The following is an 18,278-nucleotide window of genomic DNA, read 5'->3' on the forward strand; positions in this document are numbered from 1 at the left end:
TTTGTTCTTGCCCCCTTCTTCTGTTTAGAGGGGCCACGCTCTGTCTCTGACCTCTGTCGAAGATGATGGTGAGGCCTCGCGCAGCTCCCACTCTCTGCTGGTGGGAGCTATCACTGTTTCCTCTGTGGGAAAGATGGGCCTGAAAATGACAAAAAGCCTCACATTTAGCTCTGATGGTTTCCTCTGGCCCTCACCTTCTTAATTTTCATATTTTCTCTCTTTTTTTCCTCTTCCTTCTCCTTCTCTTCCACATCTGCCTCCACTTCTTCCACCTTTGATATTTGCTAAAATTTTGTCCCGTTTAAAAATTACGTAATGTTTAAGGACTAGATAAAAGTAGGAAAAGGAAGTTAAAGTGAAATGGCTCAAACACAGTCACTGTGACTGTTGTGTTCTATTATTTCTAGGCTGAGGTTTTCCAACTGAGCTGTGGGGGCCCCAGGAAGGGACATCCCCCTTCACTTACGGCAGCCCTGCCATCACCTGTGGACACAGAGCCTCTTCTAGAGTTCTTTGTCCTAAGTGGGGTGGGTAGATAGAGTCTCCTTCCTACTGTCGCGAGGACAGTCTGCTTTTTATAAAGTTGTTCCCAGCATCAGAGGCCAGCTCCAGTGGCAGGAAGGAAGGAAGGCAGAGCCCCAGGAATGTCCCTGCCCTGACTTAGCTCCCACAGCCTCTTTGATTCTGCTGTCTACACCCCAGTTCCTCCACCAAACAGTCTCACCCAGGTCTCGGCTCAGGCCCCTCACTCAGCTCCAGCATTCGCTGTGTGTTGATCTCAGTTTGCTGGGGGGTGTGGGGGAGTTATTAGTTACTGCCTGATAGGATTGTGAGGATTAAAGGAGATGATCTGGCAGGCAGAAGGTTTTAGCAAATGTTGGCCAACAATGCAGGTTCAATGTATGCATCGGGCACAGGGCCATCTTGTTGCTCAATCCAAAGGTGCCCATACATGTCAGTGTATGTGACCTTCCCTGACCCTATTGGGCAGTGCACAGCCTTTGTCCTGTATGTGGCAGTCATGTAGGTGATGTTTCCAGGCCTGGGACTAGAAAATGAGGGTCCAGGAGAGAAGTTTTTTTTGGAGAGGTAGGGGAGTCCAGTGTGGGGGTTAAAGTGGAAGACTCAATTATTTTGCTCTGCGGGGGAGAACAAGGTTGGCAGGGCAGGGTGACTTAGGCCACAGGGAGGAAGCTGCTTATTAGAGCCTTTAGCTCTTTGGAGAAAGATGAGGACCAGAAGCTGAAAGTGTGGTCAGGACCTGTTGGCCAAAAGACCAGAGGAGAAAGGCTGCAGAGAAAGAAAAGTTGCCGTGGGTTACCAGGAAGGAAAACCTGAAACTGGTGCTGAGGCTCTAGGGAGCAGTTGTCCCAGGAAGGAGACCCTGGACCAAACTGCCCTTTCCTGCCATAACTGCAGGGGTGTCCGGAGTTCAGGTCTGGGTGCAAAGGGGAGGGTAGGTGGGGACTGGCAGAGGATTCCCTGAACTCTGTAGGACATCACAGGTCATTCTCTCTCCAGTGAAAGGGCAAATGCTTGTTGAGCAGGTACAATGCATTAGGGACTATGTGAGGAACTTGATGTGTATTAGCTCTTGTAATCCTTAGGACAGCCCTGTAAGCAGGCATTAGAATGGGGAAACTGAGACTCAGAGGTGTTACATGACTTGCCCAAGTTTTCCTAGCTAGGAAGGAAAGAGAAATAGGATTCCAACTACTTCAAACACTTCCCTCTAGACTGTAAGCAACATGGGGGCAGAGAATGGCTAGTCCTGCTCTCTGCTGGCTCCTCTGGTGTGTTTGTCAAGGTGCCTGGCACACAGCAGGACTGCGCAAGTGTGTGGTTGAGCCCAGGTCTACGTGTTTCTAAGCCCATGCAAGGTCTTTGAAGGTTCCCCTGAGCTCTTCTTTCTGCCCTGTGGCAGCCCCCTCACCTTCCCTGGAAAGTACTGCTTGGTGGGGGGAGGTCTCGGGTTGACAACACCCTGCCGCCAGCTCACTAGCCCCTTTAGGCCCCGAAGAAACTATTGAGTAATGCATTTTGCTTGGGTTTTGATGATTCGTGATTCATGCTTGTGAGGAAGGCAAGGGAGTGACTCATGCTGATTTAATAAGCCTAGGAATATTCCTGAGAAGTAGCTGATAAAGTGCCGGCTGGCAGCCCACTCCCCCGTGGCTGCCAGCGCCAAGTGCTCAGAAATCACCAGGTTAAACAAGTCTGCAGAAAATTCAATCTTCCCGGCATGATTTTCCTTATTTGAGCTAATAGTATGAGGCGCCTTTCTCCTGGCACTGGGAAGTACACCAGCCTTGCCGTCTTCCCTGGGAGCATGGGGGAGAAGGAGAGCAAATGCCTTACATTTAGCAGATGCACTAGGAACTGCTAGGACCTCCCAAGGTTTACCTTGTGCCCTTGGAACCAGCAGCTCCACCCCAAGAGAAGCCAGCCCTGTGTCCTAGTGCCGGAATGATGGGGTAATGTGAGCCAGCCGCCCCTTCTCCACAGGGTACTGAGAACGAGGCCAGACAGCAGCTGTCCTGGCCTCTCGGCCGGCCGTGTCAGGACTAACACACCTGAGTTGGGTCCACTGGGGTCAGGTTACTCACGGTAAACAGGGGCAGGTGGAGTGTGGTGGCCCAGAGGAGCAGGCCAAGGTGGCAGGAGATGGGTCATTTCAAATGGCTCACCAGCAGCCCAGGGGATCCCTGACATCTAGCAGGTATTGACATTGGGATTAACCCTGTGGGTGGATGGTTCCATGCTGGTTCCTCATGTGCCTCTGCGTCACAGTGCTCAGGCAAGAGGGCTGGAGAAAAAAATCAGGGGTGCACCCAACTTGGTCAGTATCTGTGCAGGGATCCTGTTATGGTTGGCAGTCCCTTGCTTTGAAACTCTGATTCCTTTCAGAAGCTCCTGAAGTTCACAGGAGCAGGTGGGGGTGGATAGGTCACTGGGAAAGGGCAGACCCTGTTCAAAGATAAGATACTTGCTAAATCTGGTCTCCTCTCTAAGTTCTTTGGTGTCCCCCCGCCCCCATATGTGTTGAGCCCCTTGTGGCATGTTAAGCTCAGTGCTGGGACCAGCCAGGGGAACAAGGGTTCTGCCTTCATGAGTATGAGACTGTTTACAGTGCAGCCTCTCCTCCCACTTTCCTCTCTTCTCCCTTCCTCCTATGCATCTATCCATCCAAAAAATGCTATTATGATAACACACATAAAGCATTTAAAATTATGATCAGCTCCATAATTGCTAGTGTTTATTTCATAATTAATATTATTAGGTCAGATGTTGTGGCTCACACCTGTAATACCAGTACTTTGGGAGGCCGAGGTGGGAGGACCGCCTGAGATCAGGAATTCGAGACCAGCCTGGCCAACATGGCAAAACCCCATCTCTATTAAAACTAGAAAAATTAGCTGGGTGTGGTGGTGCATGCCTGTAATCTCAGCTACTCTAGAGGCTGGGCATGAGAATCGCTTGTACCCAGGAGGCAGAGGTTGCAGTGAGCTGAGATCATGCCACTGTACTCTAGCCTGGGTGACAGAGCAGACTTTGTCTCAAAAAATAAATAAGTAAAAAATGTTTATTGCTGTTATTTAACATCTCTTGCATGCCAGGCAAAGAAAGGTGAATACTGATGCAAATTGGTGAGTGTGTTATGTGAGAGCTAGAAATCCTAGAGCTGGTCTAGCCTCACCCCTCATGCTGCAGATAGGAATACTGAGGCCTAGAAAGAGATGAAGAGGTTGATGGGAGTCTCATAGGGAGGGCATGGCTAGGCCAAGCCTGGAACTCAGGGCTCCCTCTGCCATGGCATGCAGCTGTCATGCTGGGATGGGGTGGTCCGAGGAGGCTTCCTGGAGGAGGTGGGTTTTGAGATGAGCTTTGGGATAAGAGTAGGAATTAGATCAGCAGGAGAGGAGGAGCAAGAAAGGGCAGAGCACAGCAGCCCAGAATGGTGTGGAGGAGGGAACCACAAGGGGGGAAAGGTCAGGAGAGACTGGGTGGGAGGCACCAGAGCCATCTCTGTAGCATCTTTTGATGGGTCCTGCAAAGGCCTCACTGCTCCCACATCCTGCACTCTGCCACTGCCATCAGGTACTTCCTCCCGGCTTGTGCAGATCAGATGGTGGCCCTGGGGCCCGAGGCTCCATCTGCTTGTCGCCTCAGCGCTCATGCTCAGTGGGGACTCATGGGTCCAGGCTGGAAGTCACAGGCCAGGCATCCATGCTGAATGCATCTCTCCTGGGAGAGCAAACCCATTCAGTCATAATTTGCCATTAACCCCTTATATTAGTTTATTGGCCTGCTGCAACAAGTTGCCACACACCAGGTGGCTTAAAACAACAGAAATTTATTCTCTCAGAGTTCTGGAGGCCAGAAGTTCAAAACCTTGGTGTTGGCAGGGTTGACTCCTTTGGGAGGATGTGAGGGGGGATCTGTCCTGCTTCGCTCGTGGCTTCTGGAGGCTGCTGGCAGTCCTTGGCACACTGTGGCTTGTGGCTATGTAACTCTGGTTTCTGCCTGTCTCTTCATATGGTCTCCTCCTCTGTGACATCTTGTCTTTTTATAAAGACACTTGTCATCAGGTTTAGGAATGAGTCAACCTGGTTTTCACCCTGAGATCTTTAACTTAATTATATCTGCAAAGACTTATTTTTCCAAATAAGTTCATGCTCATGGGTCCTGGGTGGACGTATCCTGGTGGGTGGGGGAGGGGGGCACACCATTTTCACTACACCCCTGGAGCAGTGTGACAGTGTGCCCTTGGGAGATGAGGCACAAGGGAACTTTTGTTGAGATAAGAGGATAAGTCTGGGTGAGACATTGCACTGGGGGTCTTGGGCAAATTCCCAGAAGTGTTTGGGCCTTGGCTGTAGAGGCTTTTCTGAGACTGAAGACTCAGGGCCCAGTTCTGAAGTGATGATCAGGGCTTGTTGATAGGCTCCACCATGTTGGGGATGGACCTCTGTGCCCATGGTCCACTTGGGGGCTCATCCAGGGCAGTGCTATCCAGCAGAACCTTCCGTGGTGATAGAAATGTTCTTTAGATCTGAGCTGTGCAACACAGTGGCTCCTACTCCTGTGTGTCTATTGAGCTTTTGAAATACCCACTCTGGCTAGTGCAACTGAGGGACTAGATTTTTTACTTCTATTTAATTTTAATTTTAACTTAGATAAGACTACGGGACTAGTGGCTTCTGTATTGAGCATCACAGCTCCAAAGTGTCTTGATTTCACCCCTTCTCCTTGTCTGTTTTTCATTTCACTATCAAAAATGTAATTTAACACAAGAACTGAAATTGTTCTTTTGTTTTTTTATGTACATAATGCTTACAGTTTTAACTTTTGGCTTAGAGACAGAGGCCAGATGGAGCTGACCGGTTTTAGACCCAGTACAAGAAAGCATGGCCTCCTCCTGGAGTGAAATGGAAAAGAGCAGTGTTTTCCTGTGGACAGTGCTGTGGCTCATGGTTGCCTGGTAGTTAAGCAGCAGAAGCAGCTGGAGAGGCTGCAGTAAAATCTACAGTCACTGGCAGCAAGGAGGTTGCTGGCAAGGTTTCTTAGAGTCGGAAAGAAGGGATGAGAACCCATGTCCACATCCCTGGGCCTTGTTTGGAAGTCTATGAGTTTGGGGTTCTTTGCTGTTTATCATGGTTTCTGGGAAGCCACAGGTGAAATTTGGGTCTCATAAAGCAATTTTTCCCCAAATTACTCCTTGTATTCCTGCTTCCACAGATGGATATTGTATACTATCTTGCTTTAGAGTGAGGATATTTATTTTTGCACACTGTTTAGACATGATCTTAAACAACACTTCATTTATTTACACGTTGGCATGTTTTTGACCCTTCTGGATGAAAAATAAAGTGTTTGCCTGAGAGCAGAAAATCTCCAATGAGGCGGCTCTTCATAGGGTGATGGGATCTTCATGGACTTAAACTATATGGGCTTTAAGCTGAAGCTCATCTCCTTTTCCTTGCTTCTTCCTGGCAAACCAGCCACAGTAGCATCAAGACTCAAAGCACCTGCCTCTGTGCTCATGCTGCATGGGCACCCATGTGTCCAGGCTAGAAGTCACAGGCTAGGAAGAGGAGGAGGTTCTGGGCCTCAGACTCTGCTAATGCAGGCAGATCAGGCCTATTTTAGATAGGGATTTGTAGAGGTGTCTGCTGCTCAGGGTCATGCTAGCACTGCACTGTGTACATGTAAGACACAAATTAGGGATTTAGAGGCGCGGAGGCTGCTGAGTGTTGCTAGGCAACCTTTCAGCTGGGCCTGGAGGTAACACAATCTCTGGGAGCAGCCTGGTAGGAAAGCCTCCTAAGGACAAAACTGAACTTTAAAAACAGTGTCTTCTGCAACTGCACCTGCCTCGCTTGCCTCTAGAAAGGGTGGGGGCAGGTCAGCAGAGCCATGCTGTTATATAAGCTGCTTGGGGGAATTGTGCATCCATGGATTCTTTATTTGTTATGTCTTCTTTTCCTTATGTATTTATTTATATCCCACCTTGTACAAGAGAGGATCTGTGGTCGCTTTCAGAAACACAGATGCTGCAGCAGGACAAACATTAAATAAGAAGAACCTGGCGCAAATGGAAAGGAAGCGTAAGAAAATAGGAGTGTTGTTGGTCACTCAGCAAGGATATTGAGGATTTACCATGTGCTTGGCTCTGTAGGTACAGCAGTGAACAGAAAAACAGTCATGGTTCCTGCCCTCCTGGAGCTTACAGTCTAACAAGAAAGGTGCAGGGGTAGGGTGGGGGAGGCAGGAAGAAAGGCCATCATGGATCCAGTGCTTTTGTTGGGGGTAGGCTGCAAATTAGACTGTGAGTCTCCTGGTGGCCAAAGCAAGAGGTGACTACAATTATGAGGGGTTGGTTGTGTTATCAGTGTTGTGTTGGTAACAGTACAGCAACAGTAGCTTCACCCTACTGTCCTGGGTATGCAGATCATGACACACGTGCCGCCAGGCCCTGTGCAGAGATGCTCCCTTCTCTCCTGCTTCGCTGTCAGCCTCCCTTTGGCACCAGCCTCCTGATTGGGTTCATGTCATCCATGAACTGGTGGCCATCCCTCAAGTGAAGGGCTTGGGTGCTCTTGGGCCCAGCCAGTCCCAGAACTCTTCCCTGCAACCTCCCACTCATATCCTAGGCCAGACTGTTCTCTCTTTCTAGAATGCCATTTATCTCTGTTGTCTCTGTCTTCTGTCCTTGCCCATTTAGGGCCCTTTACAGTTTTTAATGTGCCCTTTACTGATAGCATTTTATTTGCTTCTTCCAGTAATATGGTTTGATTCTGTGTCCCCACCCAAATCTCATCTTGAATTGTAATGCCCATGTGTTAAGGGAGGAACCTGTAATCCCCACATGTCCCAGGGTGGAGGGGAAGTGATTGGATTATGGGGGCAGTTTCCCCCATACCATTCTCATGATAGTGAGTGAATTCTCATGAGATCGGATGATTTTATAAATGGTAGTTTTCCCTGCACTCTCACATGCTTTCTCTCCCCTGCTGCCATGTAAGACATGCCTGCTTCCCCTTCCACCATGATTGTAAGTTTCCGGAGGCCTCCCCAGCCATGCAGAACTGTGAGTTAATTAAACTTCTTCTTCTTCTTCTTCTTTTTTTTTTTAATAAATTACTCAGTCTTGGGGAGCGTCCTTATAGCAATGTGAGAATGGACTAATACATCCAGCAACCCTGATGAGCTAGCTGTGATCTTAGTCATTTACAGCAAGAGGAAGCAGAGGCACAGCCTGGCCTGGGTTTGCCTGAGGTTCCACAGCTTCCTGACCGCACTTGACTCCTATATTTGGCTTCATCAGATTTGGCATATATGACTTTGCTTATATAGTGGGCATGTAGCTTGCTTATAGACTCGGGAAGAGCCTAATCCTTCTGCTTCTGGCATCTCTCTGGGAGGCAGGCCAGAATTTTATTACCCCTTCCATGATCAGGCCAGGGTCATCCCTTCATCCCATGGATATGAGTATCTGAGGTCTCATTCTCCCAAGGCAGTCCTTTGGTTTGTCTGTCTCTGCTCATTTGTTCATTCAGCAAATACGTCTTGAGCATGCCAGGCACTGTGTACTAATCACCCACCATCCTTGCCCTCAAGGAGCTCACAGTTGAGTTGAAGAAGGATCCACACAGGTGAGATGACAGTGCAGAGTAAAGAAAGTGTGAGTGTGAGTTAGGGTATTAGTCAACAGCAGCACTGGGTGCTTAGGGTGACAGGAGGTCTGGGATCAAGACATATGGAATGGTTGTAAGATCTGGACAAATTTAGCCTATTGGTGTTTTTATTTCTGCTGCTGTTGCTTAACACTCTAACTCACACTTACACCTTCTTTATGCTGCACTCTAATCTCACATGTGCTGATCCTTCTTCTAATTGGGCAAAGTTCACTTTAAAGTGCAGGGGCATCGAATGCCATATACCCTTGTATGAGTTACCCATAGAAGCAAGAAAGGCCTTACCTCCTGTATTCTTGAAAGCATTCTTCTATTAATGCAACCTTAATTTGCAGCAGCCTGGTGGTATAAGAGACAGCCTTTATAGGTATGCCTGCATTGTAAGCCTCTTATACAAGAGGAGACTTCTTGGGGCACTTGGAGACATAGGGCCCACTTTTCCCTGAGGATTGTTGAAGAAATCTTGTTTAAGAACATGAGGGCAAGTGCCTTGTGCGTGTCCCATTAATGAATGCTGCCCCACTCTCAGGTTACATAGCAGTGGTCTTGGATGGATTTCAATGTTTTGATCCCTCTTTAAAGAAAGCAACTGCAGCTATCCCAATTAGGAATTTGGAAATACCCTTGTGCAGCCGTTGGGGTGGACGTTGATTGGGCCATTGTGTTATCATTCCACGCATCTCCCAGAGATAGAGACCTGCATAAGTAAAACCATATTTCTGTTCTTTACGATCCAAGGTACCAATCCCAGGACTATGGGGCAGACTCAGGAGGCAGCACATGGGGAACATTCTCAGACTTGGTAAGTAGCTGGCCCGCTGATAGAGGAGATTAAGGTGCTTTTGATCTCTTCTCCCCTAATGACAATGTCTCTAGTTTTAAAAATGACTTGGGGAAATCTTTCTTTGAACAGTCAAGAGGCTGCTTCAAAAAGAGCTCGCCCTGTTTCTAGACAATGTGTCTGGAAAATTATGCTGCTGAATTGTAAATGGAGTTAGATGAATTTTCCCTTCTGTCCCCTTAAAATCATGACTTCGTCCTTTAGATGCATTAACTGATGACCCACAGTGCACCAAGGCTCCCCACTTTCTCCTGGAGTCGGGCCACCTGTCAAGGCTCCAGCCCCTCAGAGGTTTGCTCTGGACAGTCACATCTGTCTGCATTTGCCTGAGGAGTCGTCTGTATGCTTTAGGGCATTGCTTTGCTGCCATACTCTGCAACCTCCATCCAAACTTTGCCCTCCGCCTGTTATGTTGAGCAGGTAGCCTGGGGAGAGGGACCTCCTGAAGGCAGCAGAATGATGTAAAGGCATTCTGGTGAGATTAAGTCTGGAAGCAGCAATTCTTTGTGCAAGATGTGTGAGGAAAAAAAAAATATGTGAGTGTTGCTTTGGCCCTGAATGCATGGAGAGCTATATGAATTAGTTAGAACTCAGATGTCAAATCATCAATGAAATAAAATCTGGCTTAAGTAAACATTTAACCCCTTACTCATGTCTTCATGACATGGAGATTAAAAGTGTGAACTTTAATGTAGACTGCATGGGTTCAAGTCCCAGTGTCTCCAATTACTAGCTGTATGGTCTTGGGCAAGTCGTTTAATTTTTCTGAGCATAAATTTCCTCATCTAGAAAGCAGCATCTAGCTCAATGAATTTTGAGAAATGAAATAATGCATAAATAAAACACCTGCTTTATCTGCTGTGTGCCCTACCAAATTTTGTTGTTGCTTTGTAATTATAATTATTCGAATGTTATTCTAATCCTTGACTGATTGTTCACAAGCTTTTTACCTTACTTAACTGTGACTAAGCTCCTCGTGCAAGGAGCTATGGGACAAAGAGGGAAGGAAGAGATTTCATTTCAATTTCATTAGAAAAGAATAAATGCACAAAAAGTAAAAGTGTGTTTTGAAGCATATAAATTTATACCAAAAGAGAGAGATGATTATTAATATTCATATTTAGTGAGAGCTTCCACATAGAATATCAAAATGCAAGAGAATATTGCTTCCACCCTAACAGTAAAACAAACCAGACAGTTTATAAAATCACATATTTTAAAGTCTGCCCTGAGGACACAAGGTAACCTAGTGAACTAAAATCAAAAGAATGGCAGCCCCTCCAAAGAAATTACCCTGGGCAGAGCAGCAGGAGGAGGAGGTAACCATCAGAGATAGTAATAAGAAAACAACTGAAATTGTAATCATGTTTTAAGAGCCAAGTATGGGCTAGCATAACGGTTTAGAATTATTGTAAGCTGCAGACACAAGGGGTGTCTCACTCTTGTCCTTTGGCTTCCACTGAGAGCTTACACAAAAAATTTGGGGGCAGAGTAAAAGGATAGACAACTCTTTGTGGTGCAGGTCCTCCCTGTCTGTAGCAAGAGAACTAATAAAATCCCTCCCATGCTCCTGACCTTTTGTGAGTAAGAGGCAGAGGTTATCTGCCACTGGAAGTTCTGGGAGGTGCATACCTGAGGTAGAGGTATACACAAGGCCTGCCCAACACTAAGGCTAGGGCAGGGAAACCAAGAGAAACCCTCATGGACCATGCATGGGCAAGAGTCAGTGGTTATCTGCTGCTGAGAAAGGGGCAGAAAACCAGGTCTTACTCAGGATCTTGCACTGAGTATAAGGCAGCTGTTCTCTACCACTGGGTGAAGGCCAGAAACCGACCCAAGCTCAAGGTTCTGCACTGAGTGTGAGATAATGTCATGTGAGGAAGAGAGAGGAGAGCTAAGAGTGATCCTCTCTAAGGCCCAGGTATGTAGGGCTGCCTAAATAAATCCTTCTGAATGGTGGGCCTTGTGTTAGGCATCAGACAGTAGTATAACAGTAGGAGAGGGGCAGGAATGTTGAGAGACCTCTTCTACAGTGCAGAGCCTGCTGAAGTCTAAGGTGGTACAGGAGAATTGAGAGAAACTCTATTACACTAGGCTTCATGCTAAGTGGGAGACAGCAATAGTCCACCAGTAAGAGAATCTGAAGATTGTAGTGCATTGAATGTAACTAAAACAATAGCAAAGTGCAAACCCAGCTCAAATACAGATTAGATAGTAAGCTTCCCGCATTAACAGACTGATAGAGGAAGACAATTCTCCATCTTTTGATGTATTTGCCTCATTGCTACTATTTTTTACATACAATGTGTTGCATTCAATATAAACTTACCAAACACATACACACCCCCAAGCAAACAAATGAACAATGATATGATCGCTTGTCAAGACACAACATAGTCAATAGAACCAGACCAAAGCTGGCCCAAATGTTGCAATTATCAGACAGGGACTGTAAAGTAGCTAAGATAAATATGCTGCAGGATCCAGTGTGGAAAAGGTAGGCACCATGGGGATTTTCAGCAGAGGTATGAAAACTATATAAAAAAAGATCTAAATAGAAATGCTAAAAAATGAAAAAAATGATGTTAGACATGAAAAATTCTGTCAATGAAATTATTAGAAAATTGGACACAGGAGAAAAAAACGTAAAGATACATCAATAGAAATGATCCAATCTGAAACAAAAAGAAAAAAGAATGAAAAAAATAGTATCTGAGTTCTATGGTATAATATCAAATGTCTTATATATAATTAGAGTCCTAGAAGAAGAAGGTGAGAGAGAACATGACAGAAAAAATATTCAAAGATAAAAGAATAAAACATTTTCCAAAACTAAAGGGTAAATATAAGCCTTACCAAGAAGCTTAGAGAATCCCAAGTGGAATCAGTCAAATTGCTGAAAACAAAGGATAAAGTATGTCAGTTTCGGCTTGCTACAGGAAAAAACAAAAGATCTTGTCAACCTATAATTCTATATCCAATAAAAATATCATTCAAAAATAAAAGTGAATTGAAGACATTTTCAAGCTGACAAAACCAGAAAGAAGCCATCTCTAGGAGATGCTAAAAAGAGTTCTGTAGGCTGAAAGAAAATGATTTCAGATGGAAACCTGGTCCTACAGGAAGAACTTGCATGAATGGAAAACATCAGAAAGAGTGAATAGGTCTATATATAAAAAGTAGTTTTAAAACTTTTTAAAGATAATTGGCCATTTAAAGTAAAAATAACAAAGGAACATGGAGATTAATAGTATTTTAGAATGAAAGTGATAACATAAAGGGATGGGGGAACTGTAAAGTGCTCATGAAGTAATAGAATATTTTTTTGAAAGCAAACTGTAATGAATTAAAGATAAAGATTGCAGTCAGTAGAAAAATCACTAAAAATAATTCAAAGAGGCATGACTAAAATGTCAGTAGAGGAGCTAAAATGAAATACTAAGAATATATTTCATCCTAAAAATAATAGGAACATAAAAACAAAGAGCGTAAAAGATAAAAACCAAACCAAAATTTGGTTTAAAATCAAAATAGATAATTGCATTAAATATAAAGAGATTGATCTTCCCAATTAAAAGGCAGAAATTGTCAGACTGGATAAAAATGCAAGACTCAACTATAGAAATACACTTTAAATATAAAGCCACAAACAGGTTGAAAGTAAAGTATTTGAAAAAGATAACCTGCAAATACTGTGCGTAAGAAAACAGATGAAACTAATATCAGGTGAAGTAGACTTCAAGTTGACAAAAAGATATCAGAAACATATTATCATGGTATTAAGGGCTTAATTAATCAAGACCACATAAAAATCCCCAAAGTTTTTGTACCTAATATCAAAGTTCCAACATACATGAAGCAAAAATGGATAAAATTAAAGGACACTATACATATACAATAATAGCTGAAGAATTTAATATACCCTCTCTCAGTAATTAATACACTGAAAAATTAGTTGAGTGTATGGAAGATTTGAACAACACTGCTGATAACCTGATCTAATTGACATTTTTAGATTACTCCACCCAACAGAAGCAAAACACACATATTTCTCTAATGCATGTGAAGCATTTCTCAAAAGAGATCATGAACTGGATCATAAAACAAGTCTCAATAAACTTCTTAGATTGAATTTCTAAGTATATTCTCTGAACACAATCAAATGTAAAGTGGAAATCAATAACAACAAGATACCTAGAAAAATTATTTGAATGTTTCGAAATTAAACAACACATGATTAAATAAACCATGAATCACAGAAGAAATGAGGGAATTTAGAAAATATTTTAAATTTAATGATAAAGAAAATATTTTGATAATGAAAATCAAAATTTGATAATAATGAAAATAAAAATCTTTGGCATACACAAAATTTAAAGGGAAATGTACAGCTTTAAATGCTCGTATTAGAAAATAAGAAAGGTATAAAATCAATGAACTTTGCTTCCACCTTAAAAAGCTAAAAGAGATGAGTTAACCATAATCAGAGTAGAAAGCAATAAAACAGGAGACAAAAAATCGAGAAAATCAGCAAAAACTGAAATTGGTTTGCTAAAAAGATTAATAAAATTGATAAACACCTAGGAAAACTACTGAAGATAAAAAGTCAGAAGATACGAATTACCAATATCAAGAATAAAAGAAGAGACATCACTAAACAGCCTACAGACCTTAAAAGGATAGTGTAGTCATATTATAAATAACTTTATGCCAATTAATTCAACGATTTGGATGAAAGGGACAAATTCCTTGAAAAACATAACAAAATGGACCCAAGAAGAAATAGGAAATATAAACCCTATATTCATTAAATAAATTGGGTTTGTAATTTTAAAAACTTTCCACAAACAGAAATCTAGGCCCAGCTAGTTTCTCTGGCAAATTGTTTCAAATATTTAAGGAAGAAATAATATCAATTCGACACCAACTCTTTCAGAAAATAGAGTGTTAGTGAATACTTTCCAACACATTCTATGAGGCTGGAATTACCTTGATACCAAAATCATACAAAGAAATTAGAGAAAAGAAAGTTATAAACCAAAGTTTTCTCATTATCATAACTAAATCTTTGATGATAAAAATCCTTAACAAAATATTAACAAATTCCCATAATATAAAGAAAAAGATAAAGTAGGGTTTATCTCAGGAATGTAAGGTTGTATAACATTTAAAAAAGCAATATAATTTACCACATTAACTTATTAAAGGAGAAAAATTATAAGGTCATTTTGATGTAGAAAAAGAAACTGATAAATCCCAACATCCATTCTGGATAAGAACTCTCAGCAAACTAAGAATGAAGAAACTTTTTTCAATCTGCCAAATAACATCTACAAAAAAATCTATGGCTGACATACTTATTGATGATTGAATGCCTTCCTCCACAGATTGGAGACAAGGCAAGGAGGTCTCTCTTACAACTTATCTTCAGCATTTAACTTGGAGTCTTAGACAAAGCAATAATATAAGAAAAAGATATAAAGGACATATAGATTGGGAAGGAAGATATAGAATTGTCTTACAAGTGACATGATTTCGTACAGAGAAATTCCTAAGGAATTCTTAACTTTAAAAAAATTATTTTAATTTTTGTGGGTATATAGTAGGTGTATATATTTATGGGGTACATGAGATGTTTTGGTACAGGCATACAATGCATAATCCTATAAAATGGGGTATCCATCCCATTGAGCATTTATCCTTTGTGTTACAAACAATCCAATTATACTCTTTTAGTTATTTTTAAATGTACAATTAAATTATTATTGATTATAGTCACCCTCTTGTGTTATCCAATACTAAGTCTTGTTCATTCTAACAATTTTTGGTACCCATTAACCATCTTCACTTCCCCCTACCCTCCCACTACTCTTCTCAGCCTCTGTTAACCATCTCTGTACTCTCTATCTCCATGAATTCAATTGTTTTTATTTTGAGATCCCACAAATAAGTGAAAACATTCAATGTGTGTCTTTCTGTGCCTGGCTTATTTCAGTTAGTGTAATGATTTCCAGTTCCATTCATGTCATGTTGTTGCAAATGACAGAATCTCATTCCTTTTTTTTATGATTGAATACTACTGTACCACATTTTCTTTAGCTACTCATCTGTTGATGGACACTTATGTTGCTTCCAAATGTTGGCTATAGTGAACAGTGCTGCAACAAACATGGGAATGCAAATATCTATTTGATATACTGATTACTTTCTTTTGGGTATATACGCCCAGCAGTGGGATTGCTGGATCATATGGTAGTTCCATTTTTAGTTTCCTTGAGGAACCTCCAAACTGTTCTCCATAGTGGTTGTACTAATTTACATTCCCACCAACAGTGTATAAGAGTTCCCTTTTCCCTACATCCTTGCCAGCATTTGTTACTGCCTGCCTTTTGGATATAAGCCATTTTAACTGGGGTTAGATGCTATCTCATTGTAGTGTCAATTTGCATTTCTCTGATAATCAATGATGTTGAACACTTTTTCATATGACTGTTTGCCATGTGTATGTCTTCTTTTGAGAAATGTCTATTCAGATCTTTTGCGCATTTTAAAAGCAGATTATTAGAATTTTTCCTATAGAGTTGTTTGAACTGCCTATATATTCTGGCTATTAATCTCTTGTTAGAGAGTAGTTTGCAAGTATTTTCTCCCATCTGTGAGTTGTCTTCTCACTTTGTTGATTGTTTCCTTTGCTGTGCAGAAGTTTTCTTAACTATAAAGTTTGTCCATTTTTATTTTGGTTGCCTGTGCTTGTGGTGTATTATTCAAGAAATTTTTGCCCTGACCAATGTCCTGAGGAGTTTCCCCAGTGTTTTCTTGTAGTAGTTCCATAGTTTGAGGTTTTAAATTTAAGTCTTTAATCTATTTTGATTTTATTTTTGTATATGGCAAAAGATAGGGGTCTTGTTTCATTCTTCTGCATATGGATATCAATTTTCCCAGCACCGTTTATTGAAAAGACTGTCGTCTTCGTTTAAGTTCTTGACACCTTTGTCAAAAATGAGTTCTCTGTAGGTGTGTGGATTTGCTTCTGGGTTCTCTATTCTGTTCCATTGGTTTATTTGTCTGTTTTTATGCCAGTACCATGCTGTTTTAGTTATGGTAGCTCTGTGGTATAATTTGAAGTCAGGTAACATGACTCCTCTAGTTTTATTCTTTTTGCTCAGGATAGTTTTGTGATTCCATATACATTTTAGAATTGTTTTTTTCTATTTCTGTAAAGAATGCCATTGGTATTTTGATAGAGATTGCATTGAATCTGTAGATTGCTTTGGGTTTCCTAAGGGATTAAAAAATAAGTAGAACTAATAATTTATTTTTGCAGTGTTGCAGGATATAATTAAATTATAATTCCATATGTTAGCAATGAAAAATTAACAACGAAAATGTTAAAGTAGTAATTGTAGCATAAAAATTCAGCTACTTAAAGATACATTTAATGAAAGATATAAAAGACTGGAAACTATATAACATTGATGAGAGAAATTAAAGACCTAAATAAATTAAGAGATATATCATGTTTATGAATTAGAAGACTCAACATTAAGATGTCAATTCTCCCAAACTGAGCAATCCTAAATAAAATCCCAGCAAGCTTTTATCTTGGGCAAAGTAATTTTAAAATTTATATGAAAAGGCAAAGGACCTAGAATAGCCAAAACAATATTGAAAAAGTAGAACAAATTTGGACTATTTACCCTACTTGACTACAAGACTGACAACATAACTACACAAATCAACACAATGTGGTATGGATGAAAGGATGGGTTAATAGATAAATGGAACAAAATAGAGTCCATGCATAGACTCAAGATATATGGGAAAGTGATTTTTGACAAGGGTGCCAAGGAAATTCAGTAGTGAAGGAAAATCTTTTCAACAAATGGTACAGAAACAACTAGATATTAATTTGAAAAAAATATTTGTTCTTGCCTCTAATAATATAGAAAAATCAGTTCAATATGGGTCATTGATCTAAATGTAAACACTAAAGTGATAAAATTACTAGAAAAAAAACAGAGTATTTTTGTAACCTTGAGGTAGCAAAGACTTCTTAAAGAAATCATGGAAAGTACAGGCCATAAAAGCAAAACTTGATAAATTGGGTTTCAACAAAATTAAATCTTTCTGCTTATCAAAGACACTGTTAAAACAAATGAATAGGCAAGCCACAGATTTCTCAACACACGTCTGACAAAAGACTTCCATTTGGAATACATGGAGAATTCCTGCAAATCAATGATAAAAAGACAAACGATGTAATTAAAAATGGCAAAACAACTTGAATAGAAATATCATTAAAGAAGATATACAAATGGCCAATACACACATGAAAAAGTTTTAAATACCAACCACTAGATATCGGGGAAATGCAAATTAAAATTATAGTTAGTTACCACTAGGTATCAACTAGAAGTTGGTTAAAGTGAAAAAAACTGATGACACTAGAAGTGGGAGAGGATGTGGAGGAACTGGAACTCTTATGCATTGTTGGTGGGAGTGTCAAATGGTATAACCAATTTGAAAAACTAATACTTCCTTTAAAAGTTAAAAATACACTTACCTATAGCCAGCATTTCTATTCCTAGGTATTTATATGAGAGAAATGAAAATATATTTCCACAAAGGTCCTTGTATAAGAATGTTCACAGCAGTTTCATTCATAAAAATCAAAAACTGGCAAACAGCCCAGTTGTCCATGAGTGAGGAATGGATAAACACACTGTGGTTTAGTCAGCAATGGGATACCATGCAGTATAATAGAATGAACGACTAATACCATCATGGATGAATCTCAGACATATGATGAGTGACGTAAGCTGCCTATGAAAATGTGCATACTATGGGATCCATTTATAAGAAAATCCAAAATAGGAAAAACTAACCTACGATGATAGAACTAAAACCAGTGGTTGATTCTGGGGGTGGGAGATTGTCTGGGAAGTGTGAGAAATGTCCTGTGTCTTTACGTGTATTCATCAAAACTGTTTGAACAGAACACTTAAGACCTGAGCACTTTATATAAATTATACTTTTATTTAAAAAAGTGAGATAAAAGTGATTTCTTTCACTGGACTTCAAATCACAATTAACAAATTTGAAGTTGCTACACTTAATATAACCCGACGATATAACTATCATAGTATGATGGACCATGCTAGGATAAAAGTATTAGAAGTCTAATTTGAAATATTGAATGAAGGCTACATGTAAATAAATCTATTATCCAGCAGCACCTG

At 41.1% G+C, this 18,278-nt stretch overlaps 1 long non-coding RNA gene across 1 annotated transcript in view; it reads left to right on the plus strand.

The window, feature by feature from the left end:
• LOC144341542 (uncharacterized) overlaps positions 1-18,278 on the plus strand; it is a 172,002-nt gene that overhangs the window by 71,250 nt on the left and 82,474 nt on the right. Inside the window, exon 2 of the long non-coding RNA XR_013418543.1 lies at positions 8,937-9,000. This is a non-coding gene — a long non-coding RNA (uncharacterized LOC144341542). The remainder of the gene's footprint in view (positions 1-8,936; positions 9,001-18,278) is intronic.

Source organism: Macaca mulatta, chromosome 6 (assembly GCF_049350105.2).
Source record: "Macaca mulatta isolate MMU2019108-1 chromosome 6, T2T-MMU8v2.0, whole genome shotgun sequence".
Classification (NCBI taxonomy): domain Eukaryota; kingdom Metazoa; phylum Chordata; class Mammalia; order Primates; family Cercopithecidae; genus Macaca; species Macaca mulatta.